The sequence below is a fragment of the Polypterus senegalus genome, chromosome 15, assembly GCF_016835505.1.
Source record: "Polypterus senegalus isolate Bchr_013 chromosome 15, ASM1683550v1, whole genome shotgun sequence".
Taxonomy (NCBI): domain Eukaryota; kingdom Metazoa; phylum Chordata; class Cladistia; order Polypteriformes; family Polypteridae; genus Polypterus; species Polypterus senegalus.
In genome coordinates, this window is record NC_053168.1 from 42,903,644 (window position 1) to 42,916,592 (window position 12,949).

The 12,949-nt window shown below is 39.9% G+C and overlaps 1 long non-coding RNA gene across 1 annotated transcript; it reads left to right on the top strand.

The window, feature by feature from the left end:
- Window positions 1–4,359: 4,359 nt before the first annotated feature.
- Window positions 4,360–7,783, top strand: LOC120515949. The gene is made up of 3 exons (XR_005630738.1): window positions 4,360–4,460; window positions 6,051–6,142; window positions 7,315–7,783. It is a non-coding gene; the product is annotated as an uncharacterized LOC120515949 (long non-coding RNA).
- Window positions 7,784–12,949: the final 5,166 nt, after the last annotated feature.

The window sequence follows — 12,949 nt, forward strand, 5'->3', positions numbered from 1 at the left end:
GCAGTAATAAAATGGCTAATGCAGAATTTGCTAGTAGACAAAAGCATGCTTTAAACAGCACAAGGCAAGGTAATTCTAAAAGGCATTCAATTATTGCAGTTTTCTGGCAGGCCTGTTTCATCCGCTATTTCTGAAGACTGATTAGCAACATTAGTAAGCGATGACTGTGTTTCATCTACAGAAAGGGCGTAAAATTGAGAAAGACTTGAATGCAAGTGTTAAACTGTAAAAGTGAAGTACAAAGCACTATTCAGAAAACTTAAAGGAGTTTGAACATTTTGTATAACATCAACGGAGTACCTAACTGACTAGTGCCAAATGAATATAGCAAAAAAGTCATCTAGAAGAAGATGACAGTGGGGTGCAAGTGCAAGATATTTTTTGATATACATAATTAAAATATTAACATAAGAAATAAAAAATATGCATAAGAAAAGAGACTGTTTGTGTAGACTAGATAGATGCTGTTTGTTTTTTACAAAAAATGGATTAAATCTTTTTTTTCTAATTCCTGTTTAATTGCCAAAATTACTGTCACGACTGAAAGCTTCTATTGAAATTCTCAGTACAGGGGATTGATAAGCTGCTTTTAATTTACTTCTAGTTTATCGCATTGTTGGATTACTGTAACTTCCTACTGGGTGGCCTCTGACATGCTTTATAAATACCAATTGAAATAAACCTTAAGTATTGAGGCAAAAGTAATTGCTGGAACAAGTACATTTTAACACATGAAACCCATTATGAAATCCTTGCTTTGGCTGCCGACCAGACTGATATGTAATTAAACTCTTAATTAATATTTGAAGCATCAAAGTGCATTCTGAATATTTGCATTCAAGGGTTCATTATCTGTTCTTCCCTGATACAAGGAGGTTTTCTCAAGAAAAAATGTTGTCATTCTCCAGAAGGAGGAGCACTTCTTCTAAGAAAGAATTTTGTTCTTCAATTCAGTACTGAGACAGCATCATATAAAGACAAAATATTCAGCAAAAAAAAGGAATATCTATTTAGCAAATGAATATACTCTACCACATTCATCATTTGGAAAATAATGTGTATATTTTCAAAGTGTTAAAAATTTGTCAGCTTCTAAAAATGACTCTTTAATGTGATTTTTTTCTGTTATTAAAAATTAAGAAAAAGCTGAATTAAATAAGCTTGGACACTGCTTTGTTCACTTTGCATGCAGAGTCTGCATGTTCTTTTTGTCTGCCTTATTTTTCATGCTGGCTCTCCAGGTTTCTTGCCACATCCAAAAGGTCTGCAGGTTAGGTTGATTGTTGTCTCTAAAGTATCGAGGGTGTGTGTTGAACAGGTGCAGTGTCCAGAGACGGTTCGTGTCTTTTGTCCAATGAAGCTGAGACAGGTTCTAGCACCCTGCTGGCTTCAATTGAACTAGCTAGTTTTGAAACTGAACAGACTGATGAAGTAAGTATTGTTTTTTTTTTTTGTTCTTTATTTCGCATTATACAATTTCTTGTATTAGGAATTTGTTAGTTTTCGCATACCCCATGGGTTCAGAGCACAGGGTCAGTCATTGTACAGTGCCCCTGGAGCAATTACAGGTTTAGGGTCTTGCTCAAGGGCCTAGCAGAGTAGGAACTCTTATGGCAGTGATTCGAACCGGCAACCTTCTGGATACCAGCACAGATCAGCTCAGAGCCACCACTCCGCCCAACAAAGAACAAAGAATGCCATAAATGTGTAAATGAGGTATAAAACATATTTTTCCTAGTTTGCTCTAGAACCATACAATACTCATTCTAGTTTGTAGATATTGTCTGAAATAATAGAACATAACATTCTAAAACTTGCTTAATCCAATTCAGTGTAGAGGGGTAAGCCTTGGACAGATTGCCAGCTCATTGCAGGGCCTGCTAATGCACAAACACACCAGGTCAATTAAGGGATGCTAATAAATGTAATCTGCGCATATTCAGTGTGGTGGCAAAAAAGGAAAAGTACCGGAAGAAACAACCACACAGACACAGGAGGAAACAATGAAACTCAATTGATACTGAACATTCTCCCCCATATGATTTCTGTGTTAACATTAATTAATGTTATTTGTTCAAATAAGAAGTTACATAAGTATAGAAATATAAATGTAATAAGCATTTTAGCATTCGAATTACACATATACATAGAGTATACAAGTTGGTTATCCATTTTTTCAGCCTTGTTCTGCACTTACAGCCGGTCCTGCATTACAGCCTCCTTTGCACACACTTGAGCAGTGCTTCTTGACCATTGGGTGACTGCCACCATTGCTATTTTTTCTAATGGTAGTGCTATTGTTTATAATTATAATGGGCACTCTGGCAATAATGGTCAATCCCTCCCCCAGCTCTGACAATCGTGCTTGACTAGCCCACCACTCTGATAATCACCTTTGGTAAGTCATAAAAGAGGGTTTGTGGTATAGCGGGTCCACAGCTCAGATCGAAAAGGCCAGTTATTAAATAGATAATTGCCGCACTCGCGGCTTAAAGGATGGCGTGGTAGTGTGGCCGGAGCGGTTCCCGAGCACTTTATGATGCGGGTGGTCCTCACTTATGTGCACAGATGAGGAATCGTCCACATCCATAATTGAAGCCAGGAACTGCTAATCGCCACACCTGAAACATGTCCCCATTATATATATTATATATAGTAGGAGCATGAGTGCGGAAAGGGGAAGAGGAAAAGAAAAGTAACTGGAGGTTAAGGGAGAGAAACACTGGAAGTGAAGGAGCCAGTGCACTAGTGCGAGAGAAAGAGAGAGCGAGCGAGAGCAGACTAGCTGGTGTTTGCAGGCAGCTGGGAGAGTCGAGCCCTAGCAGGGTGTTTGGCCAGCACCCATAGGCCGACGGTAGTGGTCGCTCCTGCTGAGCGCTTGTGTGGAGCAGAAGTTACTGGGAGAAGGTTGGCTCGCCGCATAAGGCTGAGAAGGCAGTGGAAGTGGGAATCTTGGGAAGTGAAAACCCCAGTGTGAGCACCCTGGTCACTAGGGAGCCCAAGTCACGGTCTGGTGGAGCCCACCGGACCCAGGATCGGAAAGGCGAACAGACTAGCAGAAGGCAGAGAAGATCGGCTGCAGGTATGGTGACTCCCCTGGTGCATAGCCTGGATGGGAGAAGCAGGGGAGTTGCCAGTAGAAAGAAGGCACCAGGCTTTGTTTTTAAAAGGACTGCTTCCAGCCATTGTTTTAACCTCATTTTAAAGGAATTATTTATTTATTTATTTATTATTATTAATTAAGTGATTTTAACCTCCACATTTTTCACTTGTTTTTAATGGATTATTTATTTATTGAACTTTATGCACTGCACTTGTTTTTGAAAAGTTTGTTTTTGTTTTTTTTTAAATAAAAGCACTCTTGCACTTTTTGTGTCATCCCATTGCTTCGTGATGTCTTCACTGTCCAGCTCATTCGGTTACATTACAGACAGTGTCAGGTTCGAGAGCTCCACAGAAGCCAGATGGGAGCATGGAGCAGAACCCGCATCGTCATAGGGTTCCTCAATATGTATGACTTTAAATTGAAGACGTTTAGTGCATTATTGGGGAAACTGGATGTTTAACTTGGCCCACTCTGGAGGTGTCAGTAAGAATGTGCTGTGATGCTGTCATGGGCTGGAATCCCATTCTGGCTTGGTTTCTGCTATGTATTTTATACTGTTGGAACAGACATGAGCTCTCCACATATCTGTAATGGAAAATGTAAGGTCGAGAAATGGATAGAATGGTAGATAATGATAAGAATTATAATAGCAACAGATACATCTATTATTTAGCTACCTAGAAATTGTGTGCAACAACCACAAAGCTCCTTACTGCACACAAATTTTGACTACTTTGTCTAATTTCTCCCATTTTCTTTCTCTAAGAGTAGCTTTAATGATGCTATATGAATTCCTTACTTTTTCCTCAGATTAGGCATTCAGAACTTCAATCACCCTTTCTTTCCCCTCAGAATGTGTTTCTGTTCCTGACTCCTACCATTGTTGCATTGACGAACATTTCCTTTTTAACATGTGAAAAGAGTCAATGCACACAAACACTGTGGTCAATGTTCTCCTGCACCTAATTATTTAAATGTGAGTGAATGACGGCAGCAGCTGAACGATTCTTAAATGTGTAATCTGACATAAAGACTAACTGTCTTTTTGAAGAGGGGGATCTAAAATGCACTTGAGAAAAAAGTAAATAATCAAATGTGTGCCACTGGTTTTGACAGCTTTAAATGACATGAAAGAGAATGACTTTGTGTTGCAATCTGTTTTCAACTTAAGTACTTCCCCTTTCTTGGTACAGCCTGCTGTAATTTAAGAAAATAATGTACAGTCTTAGCTTCTATTCTGACTCAATTATCATCATAAGGAAATGCTGTAGTTGTCTCTTAATCTAGTAGCTTATCTGAAGACTTGAAAGGGAAGCTTTTGGAGCTGGCAGGACTTCATTCTCTAATGACAAAAGTAAGCCCACAGTTCTTTTTTTTTCCCTACTTTTCTTTATCTTACTACTGTATGTATATACTGTTTTATATAAATATATTAATAATGGAACATTTTGGGTGGTTGAGTTGCACTGTAATCTGACTAAACAATTAAATCATTAAGGTGTGAAATGCCTGGTAATATTGTTCTTACTTTTGCATTCATCAGCTACTGATTCTCCATGTGAATTTTATCTTCATATTACTATGACACCAAAGGGCAAAACACAGAAAAAAACCAAAATAATGTGTACAAAATTAATGATAAAAAAAAAACGTCAAAATTATCAAAAAAATGAAAGTGTGAGATAAAGCAGATTACAAATAATAATCTAAAGGTCAGTAAAAATACAAATCACAGCATAAATTAAAATAAAAAATAGTGCATGAATTTAACACCAAAACGTGGATGTGTGAAGTAAACCTCAAAAAAGAGTGCCTCAAATGAACATCAAAAAGTGAGTGCATAAGATTAAACAAAAATGAAAATGGAAATGAACTTTATAAACTAAACAGTATTTTGAAAACTAAAACAGCATTTACCCTCTAGATGCACGAGAGCCACTTTCATATTACCGACTGCTCTTGGAATTCACCACTGAATTATTTGTTGGAGACAAATGAACAAAGCCACAGTCCAGGGTACCTAGAAAATCAGGCCATCAGTGTTTAGAAATTACCTGCACACACGACCACCAGTGTTCCCTTTCACAGCCTTTGTTTTCCACTAGCTCAAGGACAACATACAGGCAGTGACCGGATGCGGGATTCAAACCCAGTTAAGATGATGACAAATTACACATGACACTTTCAGTTGGAGGGGATGTCAGAATTGACATCTGCAGTTGCTGATTGTGTCAGTGAAATATGTCAGATTACATAACTAGAAATCACTAGGCATGTCAAATTAGATAACTCCATGATGACGTTCCAGCATAGTTTCTACACTTACAAAGCCTTTCTGACAGCCAATAACATGCTGCCTAATGGAGTCAGTTCCCAAGCAAAGTGTTTACAGGTATGACAAGTTCAGTATGAATCTTGGCCCATTATTATTTTTTACTTTTTTCCATCCTATGGTGGTACATAATACACAAAACATCAGACCCGTCTTGCCTGAAGGAGGGGCCTGAGTAGCCTCGAAAGCTTGCATATTATAATCTTTCTGGTTAGCCAATAAAAGATGTAATTTTGCTTAACTTCTCACTACATCCATAATGGCTAACACGGTACAACACCCTAGCACATCATACTCACTGTAAACTGTCAATCAGGTTGATTTATGGTGAATAAGGTATTTATAAGAAACTACTTACATTGTACATAATGTTACATATACATTGTAAATATAATCTATCCTGCTCTTTCCACTAAGTGTTTTTTTAATCTCTAATTTTTTTGTAATTCATATGGTTTTTTTATGTCTAATTTTTAAATATACTTGGCTGTAAAGGCGGAGCCGTCAACTAAAGTTTGTTGTGAATAAGTATAATGACAAAGTTCATTGCAGGTCACAATTCACTCCTCACACTTTGCCAATTTATAATTTTAACTTACTGAATGTTTTTAGGCATTTGGAGGAGTATGTAGAACCCAGGGGAAAATTTATGCAGACACAAGGAGAATGAAACTGGGACTGAAATCAATCCGATGTTCACAAAGGTACCAGCTCTGATTCTCATGGAAAATCTTAAAAATTGGAAATAAAAAAAGAAAACATTTTTTTTAAAATAATGTTGATTTAGCCAATGGAATCTACCTTTCAAAAATATTTGCACTACTTGCATTGTTTTTGGACATAGTATAATTTTAAATGTACTGCTTGCAATGAGTTGGCTTATTAACTTTATGCTGGTGTCCTAGGGTTCTGAGCTGTGCTGTGTCTGCAAGAAATTTGTTTCTGAAAAGATTTTAATTTTATTGTTAGCATTTTGCTTCTAAAACTTGGTTTTGGCTGATAAAGTAATGACTTAAGGGGGTTATTTTTATTATGATTTCATCAGTGCTAAAACAGAGCAGAATGTACAGTATAGTCATTTATTTAATTCAGTAGAAAAAGGCACTCCAGAAAATGGAAACTTAAGGGGCACATTAAAGGAGAAGAGTAAAAGTTAATTTGTGAGGAAAAAAATATATTAAACAATCCTCCCGGGTAAAGAAACACATGATAGGAATATTATCCCTGCAATGTGTAATCAGGTCAAGAGGGACTAGCTGGGCAAACCAGAATTATGTCATTTAAAGTGCTGTAAACATGTGTGCTACTCAAATGAAGCCTGAGATGTAATAAAGTTTAATTCTTTGTACATGTAAGTGCAAAGAGCACAGCTACTACAGTAAAGCAAGTAACTTACACTATTCAACTTTCTTTAAATTATTGTTAAAAAATAGGAAAAAAATATTTTCTTCCTTTACAATATATAAAAAACAAGAGCTACTGCAATTACAGATTTACATTGGAGGTTTGAATTTTTTAAGAGGTGTCAGCTTCTCATAATCAAACCTACTGAATATGAGGTTTCATTACTTTAGAACACTGTTTGCACATCAAGTGGTTTGGCTGGAGTTTCTAGTTCAGAGAACGTCATCCCCAGAAACAGACACTCTCTTCACCTGTGTGGAACTGTATGATGACTTTGAGGTGGTATTTAAGTCTAAGCAACCTCAGGTAGAACACCCTCCTGTAGAACAATCCTCACAAAAAACCAATAACTATAAGTAATGGTTGTCACACATGTATGTATGGGAGGCAGCTAAAGGGCTCAAAAGAAGGTAATTCCTGGGTGGACCAAGGGGTGGCATAGTGCACTAATCCCTTCTCTTTTTCCTTGCAGACCAATTGCAGGAAACTCCACCTGGGCCCTATGATGTCACTTCCGACCCCACCCAAGAAGACATCACTTCCGGTTCCATCCCCAGAAGATGTCACTTCTAGTCCCATCCCAGAAGATGCCATTTCCTTCCTTCCCACTTTAAAACCGACATTGTTTGTACCATAACTTCAGTTCTGTTTTGGACTCTTGTCTGTAAAGACCTTTTTTCAAAAACCTTCAGATTTTTTAGCCACTCTACAATTATATGGGAGGAAGACCCAAACCCCCTAACATGTCAAGGCTTGATTATTCCCACATGGTATAATATACCATTAGGGGACTGATATGCAGATTTGAACAAGTTAGAGTATCATACCTGTTAAGGTACAGACAGGAAACATTCCAAGGTTTCTAAGCATCTCTTTTCTGTCCCCCCTGGCCATTGAACCTTACTCTTATTCGATGTTAATTAATGTTGATTTATTTTTTTTTATAATTGTGTCTTTCATTTTTCTATTCTTTAATATGTAAAGCACTTTGAGCTACTGTTTGTATGAAAATGTGCTATTATAAATAAATGTTGTTGTATCTCCCCCAAAAATTAACTGTCACTGTTGACATTAAAGCAACTGGAATTGTTAAAGGTGAGCTGCCAGTTATTCAAGGCCAATGAGATGGTCTTGTTGAATACTTGTGAGGCAAAATGTGAAAAGGAAGCTGTTCTTAGAAATTCTGCCTGTGTCTAAGGCATCACAGAAAAAAAGGTTCACACCTTAATGATATATAGTAACAAGTTTAAGGACATTGTGATATCTTTTGGGATATGTGAGATCTGCATGGCCAAAACAGATTGAATCAGAGTGAATCAGATATACTGGACAGACATAAGCACAATTTAGCTGAGAACTGATTAAATAGCAAAATGGAGTTTTATTTTTTGAATTTATTAATAGGACTGGACAATGTTACCCTGAAATCCTGATGGAACTTTTTGATTATGTAACATTAAAATTTTAGGAGCTTGTGGAATATCTAAATAATGGAAGCTTTCATCCTCACAATAAGGAGAGCTGGGTTCGCTTCCCAGGTCCTCCCTGCGTGGAGTTTGCATGTTCTCCCTGTGTTTGCGTGGGTTTCCTCCGGGTGCTCCAGTTTCATCCCACAGTCTAAAGACATGCAGGTTAGGTGCATTGGCAATCCTAAATTGTCCCTATTGCGTGCTTGGTATGTATGTGTGTCTGTGTGTGCTCTGCAGTGGGCTGTCGCCCTGCCTGGGGTTTATTTCCTGCCTTGCACCCTGTGTTGGCTGGGATTGGCTCCAGCAGACCCCCATGACCCTGTAGTTAGAATATAGCAGGTTGGATAATGGATTGATGGATAGAAGCTTTCAAAAGATGGACTATTACAAAAAGGTAGTCAACCATTGTAATTATAGAGGCACTGGTCTAAATCTATTTTTAGTGTGACAGTTTTACAGAGTAGGCAAATATGTATTCCCAGTACTTCTGTATTGATGAAATACTACATAGATCAGTTGTACTCTTTAGATGGCACCATTAAGCCAAGCTTAAATGTTGCCTGTGAGGTAAAAGTAAAAAGAAAATGTATTCCTTTACGCAAGAGTATTACTGGGTCGGTAAGTAATTATGTCCACTATTTCCACATCATTCATATACTACTTATGTTCTTCATGACAGTGCATTACTGCTTGGTGTGAATTATTCACAATGCATCTTGTATCATGCCTTAACATATGTTTTCCTGTATGAGCAAATACATACGCATGTGTGCATTGATGTGAATGTCAACCCAGAAAGATTAATTTGCTTGAAATCAACTTGTCTGCTGCCAGCAATGTGCACAGCTCACAACAATCAGTCAGTCGTCCATAGTAATCATACCACAACAACAGACTTTCCAAAAGCAATCGTTTTTCCAAAATAACACCTTCACTTCTTCAAGTCCACATTCCCTACCCTGAGTAAATCTTTGGAATTAGTTTACACCTCTGCAATATATGACTCTAGAATGAGCATACGTTATGCATGCTAGGGACTTGACTAGTTATAAACAAATAAAAGGGAGCCACTATAAAGGACAGCATTGAACAATAGCTATTCAATGCAGGAGCTGTAACAGAATGAAGGCAAGGAAGATCTCAGTTTACTGTTACAGCAAAACTAACTGAAGGCATTGGCTTCGAAAGAGCTTTGTGCACTGACTGGGAACTGCCACAGGGGCTAGAGCCTTTGCAGCACTGGCTTTACTGGCATAAAAAGCCTATCCAAACACCTCCAAAGCTTACAGAATGAGCCGAAGTAGGGAGACAAGCAGTACAGACACAATCCATGGCAATCAAGTGAAAAGACAAAATTTAAATGAAGTCAACAATTCAAAAAGCAAAGTTAAGCAGAGTACAAAAATAAAAGAGGGACGCTCAAGATGCTGGCTGTTGCAATGGCATCAAAACCTCAAATTTCAACTGCTACCAGAGGTCTTTCTTATTATTTTCATTTCCCATGTGACTGCTGCATAATACGCAATGTGTAGCAAAAGACGCTTATACTATAGAAGAGCCCAAGAGCATGTATCTCATGACAGAGTAAGCATCACAAGATGCAGGAATCATTTTCTAAATAGGACATTGTCAAAACTGATAGCTCAGAGCTGCAGTAGGACTACTTTTTTAAAACTGATACTGTACAGATGATGTTAATAAAAACTTGAAGTCTCAAATCTCCAGAGTCCTGGATTGAAGTAGAAAAGTCTTTCTGTAGTTTTTTTTATTATCATTGAGTCTGCATTGGATGTCATTTATTTTTCATAAAATGCAGAGGATCCAACCTTTCCTCAGTAATTACGCTATGAATCTCCTTGTTCAAGCACAGGTTCCTTATGGGTTGGAGCATTGCCACTCTCTGCTGGTGGGGCTTCCTTCAACTGCTATCAAACCTCTCCATCTCCTCCAGAATGCAGCTGCCGGACTGATGTTATCATTTCCCTCTTTCACTCCTACTACTGTTCTGCTTCCGTCCCTTCACTGGCTTCCTATTGCAAGAATCCAACTCAAAACTCTTGTCCTGACTTGCAGTTCTCTGAATGGTTCTGCTCCTTAGTATCTCAAGTCTTTGGTCTCTCCATACATCCCTTGAAGAAGTGTCAGTTCTGCATCTGCCTGTCTTCTAACTGTCCCATTTCTTCACAGAAGTGACAAAGCTGGACAATACTTCTCCATTCTTGATCCAAAGCTGTGGAAAGATCTCCTTTTGTCTACTGCACCCAATTTATTCATGTGTAGGCATCTTTTGAAAAAGCACTTTTTTATTAAATATTTTGGAACTGCTTAGTGTCTTTTCTAAAGGACAACTGCTGTTATACTTACAGACAGGATGCCACTTTTGTCTTATTCTATCTGTAACTATATATAGTAGTAGTAGTAGTACTGCTGCTACACTTTTTTTATCTTGTTCATTGTTGCTTTAGATGTTTGCACCTTCTAATCATTCTTTTATGTATTATAACTTGCTTTGTAAGTCATCTTGGATATACACATATGCTAAATAAATAATAATACACTAATAATATTACTTTATTGAATTTAACATTAAACAGTAATTATTTGAGAACCAAAACCTGGACTTATAAATTTATGAAAATTTTAAGTCTTGTTACTGACCAAAATACAGAAAACTTCAGAGCAGAAAATCTGATTCCTTCAGCATTTATACCTCGCCTTCAAATGTAATATGGAATAAAAATCACACCGAATCTGCATTTCATTGTTATTATGTAAAAATACTACAGAGCAGAAATAAATAAAAAACTTTATTGATGTAAATGTTCAGATTCAGATATGATAAAACACAATAGATTCTCACTGCTCTGTAATTTTCTTTACGGTTTTCATTTACGAAGCTAAAGATGCTGTTTTGGAGCAGAGCAGCTATGCTCCAGGGCAGGAAAGAGTTTTTTGCAAACAGTAACCGTGACCATCTCAAGGACAAAAGGGGAATAGCTGCCGTGATGCAGTACATAGTAATTCATCAGTGTCCACAGTAGTAAATACAAATGGATCACGAAAAACACCAGATAGTGACATTATAGTTTTCCTGTTTAATTGGTACAACTGTCAGTATGAATGCTGTAAAGTAGTATGAGATGCCAGCAATGGTGGTTTTAAGGAAATACCAATTTTTAAAAACTATATATATATATATATATATTGTCGCAGACCCAGTCGGGACACACAGGAGGACCGGAGGAGGGCTTACACCTCCCCCAGACCACATGGGGGCAAATGCCCTGGTGCCTTTGGGAGCCACAGGTACAGAGCTTTGAAGCTCAACCCTGTAGGGGCCCATGGTCACCACCAGGGGGCGCCCCAATGTCTGTGGAGCCCTGGACCTCAGCACTTCCGCCACACCTGGAAATGCTGGAGGGAAGAGGATTGGGGACACCCAGAGTGCTTCTGGTTGCACAGCCGGCACTTCCGCCACACTGGGGAGTGCCGGCGGAAGATTGTTGGGAGGCACCTGGAGCACATCTGGGTGACTATAAAAGGGGCTGTCTCCCTCCGTTTGTTGGCTTGAGTCAGGAGTGGAGAAGGATGGAGCTTGGGAGGATAGCAAGGAGGCGGACTGAAGGAAGTGAGGCATTTTGTGTTGGCCAGGACTTTGGGGACTTGTAGGGGTTTGTGTTTCACTGTACTATGTATAATAAACGTGTGTTGGGTGTTACAAACGTGTTCGCCTGTCTTTGTCCGGGTCGACTTCCACAATGGCATCCCAGATAGGACTCTCCGCCTGTTACAAGGTGGGGACCCTTCGTAAATAATTTTGTGGACGGCCCGGCAGAGCAGGGGAGCCCACACACTCGCCGCGGGGGCGTGCACACAGCCCTGGGAGAGAGAGCTGACCCACAGACCGCCACCGGGCCATGAACGGAGTGTTCTCACCTGCACCTCTATAGAGATGCAGACGGGACAGGATCTGTGCATTTGCCATGTGCAGACCCAAACCATCACGGCATCCCAGAGGAAAAGGAGGAATTGAGGGAAGAATGCCAGTTCCTCCGATAAGGGAGGACGTGAAGCAGGAAGCTCACGTCCAGTGGATGGTCGCCCTCTGCGGAGGCAGAGGGGAACCCCAAAGTCAGCTGAGGCTATGGGGGTGCGAGCGGCTCCAACCAAAGGGGCACAGAAACCTCGGAAGGGTTGCTGAAGGAGCAGGCCCCGGGGTGCTGGTAAGAGGGGGGAGCGCTGCCTGTGCGAGGCACGGCAGGATGCCAGGTGGTGGTGTCCAGGCAGCGTCTCTGCCCCTGTTTCTGCTTGTTTTGCAGGGCCCGGAGCTTCAGTAGTAGGACCCATTTCGGGGGTAAGCTGCCCTCACGGGACATGCCGCTCCACACAATGGGTCTTCGCTGGCAGAGTGGCAGTGTCGCAAGGCTGGTGAGGCGACCTGGCCGGGACGCCCAGTAGGACCGGAGGAGGGCTTACGCCTCCTCCAGACCATGTGGCGGCGACCACCCTGGTGCTTTTGGGGGCCACGGGTACAGATTTTATTGAAGCTCAACCCTGTAGGGGCCCATGGTTGCCGCCTGGGGGTGCCCCAATGCTTGTGGAGCCCTGGACCTCAGCACTTCTGTAACACCCAGGATT